The 9,368-nt window shown below is 43.5% G+C and overlaps 1 long non-coding RNA gene across 1 annotated transcript; it reads left to right on the forward strand.

Moving 5' to 3' along the window:
- The first annotated feature begins 4,215 nt into the window (after positions 1-4,215).
- Positions 4,216-6,535, forward strand: LOC107309135. Its single transcript, XR_004306425.1, has 2 exons — positions 4,216-4,288; positions 4,854-6,535. It is a non-coding gene; the product is annotated as an uncharacterized LOC107309135 (long non-coding RNA).
- Positions 6,536-9,368: the final 2,833 nt, after the last annotated feature.

Below are 9,368 nucleotides of genomic sequence, written 5' to 3' on the forward strand. Positions count from 1 at the left end.
GAGTCACATAATCATGCCAGCATTTCTCCTCTGTATGTCTTATCTCCCGTCATAAAGAACACAATGTAAATAGCTTGTACTCTCTGTTGTTAAGAGTGGGCATTGGTTTCAAATCCATGGTGACAGCAAAATGGAATTCATGAGGTCTTCTAAACAAGATTTAAATGTTATCTACTTCATATCCTTCCTCTTTGCCCAGGAGCATTTTCTATTCTTTAGAACAGGAACACACACACACACAAAAGAAGTAATTGTTGCGATTTGACAATCTGATGAATTAAGAAACTGATATTTGTCACTACTTCTGAGGTATCTCGTTGCACAGACCTGGAGTTTTTCAAAGCATTTCAAAGAGTTTTTATTTCTTCCTACAGTGAAGTATCTCTCCGAGTAATCTCAGCAAAGACCAATTTTATGGAAAAGATTTGTGATTTGCATTGGTGCACAAACAGGGCTTTGTAGTGTTCATTTCTTGTTATCTGCTGGAAATAGACAATTAAGTTGCCCTGACAATATCGAGGTGTTTCTTTTCTGGAGCAGAAAATCATAATCTTCCCAGGAATTACCCAGTTTACCTTTCATCAGACAAGAAGGATTTTCACTTTCATTCTCTATTGTAAAATTCACGCAGGATTCATCTTGTAAATGTCAGGTGCCTGATAACAAAAGCACATATTTACTCAGAAGTCAGAAGTAGATGATATTTTACATGAGACCTGGAATCTTGAGAAAACTGCGGTTCTTCTTTGACTGAGTTGTAAGTCATCCGGTTACTGAGGTTTACACTTGTAAATGGTTCGATATTTCTGGCAATTTATTTTGATCCTGGCTGGCTGTGCGTGAGAAGCACCACTGGTGATGTTTGGAGATAGCACGCAGTATTCTTCAGATCTCTTCCTTTGGAGTGATGAGAAGAGCTAGGCTGAATGCTTCTTGAGCAGTGCTTTTAGTAGTTAGTATTTGATGCCACATAGTCCTTGCAGATGATTGGGGTACAGATGATTAAATGAGCTAACGTGCTCACGTAACTTGGACAACGTAAAAGATCCTGAATCCTGGACAAACAAGTCAAGCAAACATCAAAAAGAGGCCTCTGTCCCTAAAGTGAAGTGCAGACGAATGCAACTCTGATAACAGGGGTGTCCACCTGGAGAAGCAGATTCTTGGTCACCAGAGCTCAGGCGACTATGATGTCTCTGCCAAATCCCTATCAATCCCTATCACCTTCATAGGTGCAGCTTGAATTAATCAGTCCACTGAGTCCTGCAAATCTTGAAAAGTCAGTATGAGATGAACCACATCCCCAGCTACTTCTAGTCTCACCCAGTTCTTTATGCAGAATCCAGAGGCTCAATCTCAAGCTGAATATGCACATGAGTGCAACCCCCCCATAAATGTGCATCTCCTCCGCTCCTCTCCCCAACCCTCCCCAATTTCTTGTTAATGTAAGCAAGGCAACACATTCAAAATATGTTTATGTACTCACTTGCATATAAGCTGCCATTCAGCAACTAGTTGGCTCATTGCCTTTATTTCAAAGTCCCTTCTTGCTCTCTGTTCTGATGCTTGTGCTATTAGACTATCAACAACAAACTCAATTAGAACATCATATATGACATACTTACACTTTCATTTCCTCATTAAAATTAAAATTTTCCTGATAGGAAGCTAAAGTTAAAGGAAATTTCAAAGAGATTTATAGGTTCTTGAGGGTTTTATCTTTAGGAACTCCAGCTAATAACTTCCTAGGAATCTCCATTTCTCTGCAGGTAATTGCAATTACTTGAATAAAAAACTAACAAATAGAGCATAAATCCACTGCCACTAGAATGAATTTCATTAGCATGCTTAATATTTACTTGAAATGTATTTTTCATTAACATTAAGCAGTAAAAATTGTTCTGCTCACTGGTGTTATGTCCATGTTTTTGAGGCACTGATGACCTTTTCTAAAGTGCCAAAGGTTCAGAGTTTCAGAAATCACTCAGGTTTAAGAGCACGCTGCCCTCTGCAGAATGAGTATCACACAGAAAAGAAACCCCGCTTCTAAATTAAATGGAAAGCCTTCCTAAACTTTCTATTTAGAACTTGACTCAGAGCCCTTAATGGGATTTCACATTGCTGCAAATGTAGCCAAATGATTTTATTAATGAATTTAATTATATTTATTATTCTTGTATCAATACATTGTAAATGAATTAGTTTTCACCACCATATGCTTCCCAGTATAGGGCTGTTTCACCCAGCTCCCTGAACTGTCACAGCAGGGAGTTTCAGCAGCTCCAGCAGCTACCAACAGCAGCCTGACTGAGCTGAGAAGGAGCCCAGTCTGGAGCATGATGTTCAACAGCAAGCTGCCTGCTTCCTTCCTACTGGCATCTTCTAGATGTTGCAAGTGGATGGAGAGAGCAGTGGGGAGTGTAATTGCATTTAAATAGCCTTGTGATTAGAAAATAAGTGTATGTGAAATTCTGATGGAGAGTTCCTGAGTACCTTCTGCTCTGCAAATATGAATCGTGGCACTGCAGTCCATGACTGGGAGCTGATCTGGTTGGCTGAAACCTTGTGCAGCGATATTAGTGGTCTTCATGCAGATGATAAAACATCTTCACAAACACTTATTTGGCTTTACAGGCATTTGTATATTAGACCCTTCCTGATAGAATCATTTTAAACATAGTGTTTACAACAGTTAAATGATCAGTAGTGTTTATACTGGAGTTATCTGGTGAAAGCCAGAGATGTTGATAGTTGTCAGATATGTGCAAATACCCACGCTGGGTGTGTATGAGAAATGGGTGAATGCTGCAGCGATCAAATCAGAAGGAGATAATCCTCAGCTGTATCACTAGTGAATCTGCACTGAATTCAATAGCAAAATCCCTATTGATCCCAATAGTTACAGATAGCACTTTAGTGACCCTGCAGTAGTGTAGCACAGAGATCCTCACTGGGAAATAGCACAGGATGTCTGGGCCATCCCCCAAAACAGGCTGATTAAAATTAGTTGGATCTGAATACGTTCTGCCTATTAAACCAGGTTTTGGTCAGTTTCTTTTGTGAGCTCCTCTGAGGACTTTTTTGAACCTGCATAAGTGCTTTGTGGACTTACACCTCCTGAACCACTGTAAAACACTGCTACAATGAGGTAAAAGAAACAAACATGTAATACTACTCCTCCAGTGATTTTGGTAGAAGGATAAATCATAATTTACCAAAAAGGCCAAAGCAGACATAGCAGTTCAGTTGAAAAATGTGACGCTGGCAGCTATGGATGTTTTGCAGCTTTATTTTACTGCTTTTTTTCCAGTGTAAGAATTAAATTTAATGTAAGTCCATAAACTCAAACAGCACAAACATGTAATTCATACAATCATCTAATCATAGAATTATAGAATCATTAAGGTTGGAAAAGACCTCTAATACATCAGTGTATATTGATAAGACCCTGTTGGCTGAAGTAGTAAAAAAGGTGATGAAAGTGGAACATTTTTAGACATGAATCCAGACAAATTCCCCTGCTCTAGGGTAGGTATTGGTCTCTCAAAAGGTAAAAACAGATGCTGGGGAAGGAGCTGGACTGCACGTTCAAAATAAAGCAAGCACTGGGATTCTCTCTACAGGAATGTTTTCACCCTACCCTTGCAATATGGATAGCCTCAAAGTCTTCAGCTCACAAACAGCCAGAGCTTTAGAGGGACTTGGATGGCTTAGAGGATTGCTTTTGGGATACAGAGGCTTTCAGCCCTACGTCATTGCCCTTGGCTTCAGTCCAGACCAGGCGGTGATGAGCAGCTGCTGTGTGATGAGCTCTTCCCCACGGCTGAAATCCCCATGAGCAGCCTCATTCTGAGGCAGTGTCCCCAGGAGCCCCAGGGGCCCGTCCCCACCACCCAACTGCTGTGGGCATGGCGGGTTTCAGGAGAGCACCCCCATGGGTCCTCAGTCCCTGCAGAAGGCATCTGTACTCACAGGGCTAGTGGCAGCTGGCTCTGGGAGATGATGCGTGCCACCGTGCTGCATGGCTGCCAGCTGCAGTGAAGGCAGGAGGAGTGAGACCCAGAAACACATCTGTATGGCTGGCAAAGCACTGCCCCTCCTTTTGGCACCGCAAGCAGTACCATCGGTTATGCTTCTTATTAGGCAGAAATTGCTAACAGTGGGGGAAGGAGTAAAACACAAACCTTCTGGCTAATGTTTAGCACTAAGCATTGACCTTATGACAGGTTTTGGAACCAGGGATGGAAGGCTGGGCTTCGGAGAGCAGGAAATTTTTTCTGAATCGGAGGTGATACTCTTTATTTTTATTTTCCATAAAATCTATTTGGAAGGTGAGAGCTGTCTGTTAGGGTCTTCAAGCTACATGAAGACAAAGCATATCTGGGGAAAGACAATTCCAAAGTGGGACAGTTGAAGCTGGGCTGGGGAAGGAAACCGTGATGTGGGATGTGACTCTTGGCATGGTCACCCAGAAAACTAACTGCCAGCTACTGTGAAATTGCTGTTACATCCACAGGCATCAGAGACACAGATAGGCTTTTTTAAAAGCAGCAGCTATTTTAAGTATGAGAAAGTCTTTGAGGAAAAGTAAATGAATGTGGTTTGTCTCTGCTTTGCATAGACCAGATTGTGGGGAAAGTGTTGTACAGGCAGATCCCTCTGCATACAATGAGGAGCTGTTTTCAATCTTTTACCTGCAAAGCTGTAAATCATTGTTTATGTGGGTTAAAAAATAGTTCTTGGAATTATGATCTTACAAAATGACAGAAAAGTTTGGTATTAATTACCTCACTAAGGAGCTCAAATTTATGCTAATAAGAAATATCTGTCAGGTATGAATGCATTTGTTACAGGCTGTCACCCATTAATATGGATGAACAAGAAGTGGATGAGAAAAATCACTCGAATTACTGTCACTAAACAAGTACAAAAATCCCACGCAAGCCAAAGATTTTTAAGTCTCCTATGGAAATCTTATGACTGCTGAAATCGATGTGCTGGGAGGAACCAGCTCCTTCTGAACCAGAAAAGGATGAAAGGATGTTCTGCCTCTGGGGACGATGGGGGAAGGAGAGCAGAGCAGAGTGCTGGATGGGAGGGAAGCTCAGCCGGCAGGCAGCCATGTGCGACACAGCAGTTTCGAAGTGGCAGCTGCTTTCCTCTCCGGGCTCCAGAATGGGTTTGCAACAAACACGGAACCCAAACCAGAGCATCCCTGGGGCAGGTGGCTGCATGGATCTGGCTCTTTCCCCTCTGGCCTTCGTGCTGGGTGGATGCGGCTCACTGTCTCAGCAATGTTATTGTGACGAATGGTGCATTTTGCTTCTCTTCCCACAACATTTCAGCTCCGCTGGAAAGGGCAGAGTGGTGGCAAGAACTTGGCTCCACACCTTTGGAAGCTGGTGTGTGCTCATAATCGTTTGACTCACTGAGCTGAGACTTTGGGAAATGCACCAAATGTTTATACGTCCTGAGATAAAACTGCGCCATTTGGCAGTGCTGCTGCTTGCATCGTCAGTGCTTGGTGGGGAAGACACACCTAGGCTTTTATTGCTGCAGATTAGTGTACTTAAGATGACAAGCCCAATACAGTCCCAAATCTGAACTTCCCAGCTGGAACACCCTCCTGTCCCTTGTCACGCCATGCCAAGGGAAGGCGGCACAGAGCCAGCAGCCATCCCCTGGAAGACAGGCTGGGGACAAAGCCAACACACAGAGCAAGGTGCAGAGGAAAATCAGCCTCATGGACGTGTTCACTCTGATATCCACCCTGCAAGATGAAAAGTGCTCTGCTCTTCAGACACGTCAGCTTTGGATGCTCAGGTTTAAAAATCTCTCACAAAAAGAAAAAAAGCCAATGGAAGGGGCCGATTGTCAGCATGCAGAATGGCCACAGGTGGGAACGAGCCACTGCAGAGCAGCCTGGGGAAGCAAAAGCAATGCTCTGTGTAGCAGACCCTGGCTGTGCAGTCTCGGGTTGTGGAACAGCTTAGCATCAAAGAACTCTGCTCTGAGTGGAGCTGGATAGCTTTTGAATTATAAATGCATTAAAAATACCAAGCATTTTTTGGAGTCCTATTTCAGGTTTTTTTAGTCTATCAGCAGAGTAAAAGAGGTGAAGAAAGATTTTGCAAGGTGCGGGATAAAACAGACCAGAGAGTAATAAAATACTTCTTGTAAACGAGCCCAGTTGGAATGAGAGCCTCTTTATGACAGCTTGCTGAGGCTGTAGTGTTTTGCAAAACTGTGTGATAAACTCCAAATAGCTTCTCTGCAAATCTCTGGAGGCAGAGCAGAGCTAAGGCTGGCTGCTGTGCTGCCACAGCTTTCAATGAATGAGCTCAAAATGGACCCTCTAGTGACAGCTCTGTCAAAGAATAACAATCGGATACTCTCGGAGACAACAACTTCAACATATCTGTTTCTGTAAGTATAAATGAACCCTAATGTACCAGTTTAAAATGCAACTCAGTGCTGAAAGTTTTTAAGATGCCTGTTTAGATGATGAAGAAAATAAAACCAAATGGAGCAAGTACTGCATTTCCCCCCTGTTTGGTTTGCAAGGCACGGTTCTCACTAGAATTGAGATGAGAACAGAATACAAATAAAGGTGGTTTTGGTGGGGAGGGAAGGACTGGTTAAAGGTAACTCTGACATTACCGGCAGAGGGGAAATGCCAGAGCAGCTGCCATCACCCAGCACTTCAGGTGAATTGATTCCAAGAGGGAGGGACTCACTCTCTGCAAACTCAGAGCTATGGATCAAGGTCCAAAAAAAAAATCATATCTGGGGGAAGCTGCTTCAGACTGCAAAAATCAATGGGCTAGAAATGGCCTTAAACAGAACACAATCATTACCTCATGATATTACTGTTTTCTCTGCAAACAGCTGAATTCACACCACAAGTAAATTCTGCATTTGGAGACTGTGTTGTGCTTTCTCTCTTGAGCATAATGAAGCAAAAGTGTTAGCCTATGTTGAGCTCTAGGAGCTTTTTAGCCGTAGTGCATGGTGCAGGTTGGCTGCATCTTCATGCTTGTGGTTACCTTGGGTAAAACAGTGGTTGCGTTGCAAGTTATAGTTGTTTCTAGCTGGAGTGACTGCCAGGAGGACTTCCCTGAGTCTGAATTACCCAAGGCACAGTGCAAGAGTTAACATTTATGCAGTGGAAGCACAGTGTCTGTTTGGATTCCACTCAGGTGTAGCTGCTTGTGCAGTCCGAAGGAGCTACTGCTATTGCCAAAGGAAAATTAAAACAAATCTGGCTTGGCTAATAAAAGGCTATGAGTATTAATGGCTTTTTTTTCCAATTGCCAGGAAGTTTCAGCCTCCAACGTGATGAAGATGGAGTATGTACAGACATGGGTGCTGTCATGCTGCTTTTAAATCTTGGTATGCTAGTGACTGTATAGACTTTTGGCAAACAAATATGCAGGGAGTGTAAGAAACACAATGAGAATGTGATTGTTATATCCAGGAGAGGAAAGGACAATTCTTAGGCATGAAGACTGTTAGTTTGGACAGTTATAAAAATAGCAGCAATTTATGGACCTGTGTCTCAGAAGTGCTGAGCACTCCTGGCTGGGTAAAATCAATAGCCCCTACTCGGGATTACTTGAATCTCAAACATACCAACACTCAATGCAATTTAATACCAGTTACCTATTAGCTCTTAATGACTGTATAAATTTTGACAAAGCTGCTAAGTTATGTTGTTACAAATGGGACATTAACTGTACCACACAGTAGAAAATAATCCACCCCTACAAGGAAAATCATATTAACACATGGCTCTAAGAGCAAACATATTTACAAACGGAAGCTGAGCAACAAACACATCTACCAGATGTTACTGAGATATAGATAGTCTGAACTGCTCAGCTGAAGGAGCTCGAGTTCTGCCGAGGGATTTTTCCTGAGCATGTCTTTCACCATGGATCTCCTCGCTCTTGAGGAAGCTGTCACAAAGTTGGGGCAAGGAGTTTCCAAGCTGTATCTGAGATTCTACCGGGAGTCAAATTTTAACAGCTTCAGATACATTTTCCCTTTCTTCTTTCGCACTCTTTGGTAAGAAGAGATCTTTGACCACCTCGAGGATAACTCGTGAATGGAAACTTTGGGAGGGACTTAGCACACTCTCAAGTAACCTCTTCCATTAGGAGACAGGATTGTCTGTGAAGGGACAGAGTAAATCTCCTCCTCATTGTTCAGCCCAAAGCCTGGCCCTCGCAGTCCCTGTGGATCCATCCAGGCAGTGCCACTTGGCTCTGTAGACTCCATTCTGAAACGTCAGAGCCATTTGCAGGGGTGTTTGCACTGCTTATATCAGATGACTTCTGCCCTTTTACCACAAATCCTCCTTGTTCAGCTTTCATTCTTTGCAGGCTGTTTCTAAGACTAGCTCAGTACATCTTGTTGGAGTTGTTTGTTTCGATTCTCTGATAACCAAAATGAAAAATATCGGCTGAATTTCTAAATAAAGCAGCCAGACCTCAGAAGGTGAGTCCCCAGGCAATTCCTGCGGACGGTAAGATGGTTTTCCTGAGACACGAAGTGTTATTTCAGGCCAGCACAAAATACCTTGTGTGCGCTCAGCAGCTGGGAGCTGCACTGATCTGTCCCTCGACACTCTACACCGCACCTCGGTGGGCTTGTAAAGCTCCATCAGCCTTTGTACTTAACAGGCGTACTGTTCAAATTATTTGTAAATTTCTGTGATTCCATTCCGCATGAGTTGGCAATGAGTCAGCGGCGGCTTTTCTAGATCAGCAATACAGCCTGAGCCAGTTTTTTGTTCTCTGATAGTTTTTCCCTTGCATCAAATGCGGCCCAGTCGCATCAAGAAACCCCACCAAAATCTCACAGATAAAAAATAATCTGCTATTCACCTCGTGATGACGAAAAGCTTTCTTGATACTATGAAGGAAGGCACAACTTTTTCTCCGAGATAGATCTCAGCACTGGTAATTTCTTATCCATGTTAGGATGGAGGACTGAGGAAGTACTGATATGGAGAGAAATCCCTGAAGGAGTTGTTTCCCATCCATTCCCCAGCATTAGCTTCCCACAGCCTCATTTGGGAGAGCACCATTTCCTGGCCTCACCATGCAGAACGGGGGCACTAAGGGCTCGAGCGCGCTCTGCCAGCTGTGCTCAGTGAGCTGCAAACAATTCTGAGCTGGGCTGAGCTGCCTTCTGGCCCATGTGGCAGCCCTCCAACTTCCTGTGCCCTTTGCGCTTCTCATCAGCCTCTGGTGCTCTCAGGTGTGCTGTCCTCCATGCTGCCACTGCTGCTGATGTGTGTGACGGCACAGCAGGGGGTCAGAGCTGGTAATAGAGGGAGATTTTCCCAGTCTGATCATGTCACT

The sequence above is a fragment of the Coturnix japonica genome, chromosome 2 (genome assembly GCF_001577835.2).
Source record: "Coturnix japonica isolate 7356 chromosome 2, Coturnix japonica 2.1, whole genome shotgun sequence".
Classification (NCBI taxonomy): Eukaryota; Metazoa; Chordata; class Aves; order Galliformes; family Phasianidae; genus Coturnix; species Coturnix japonica.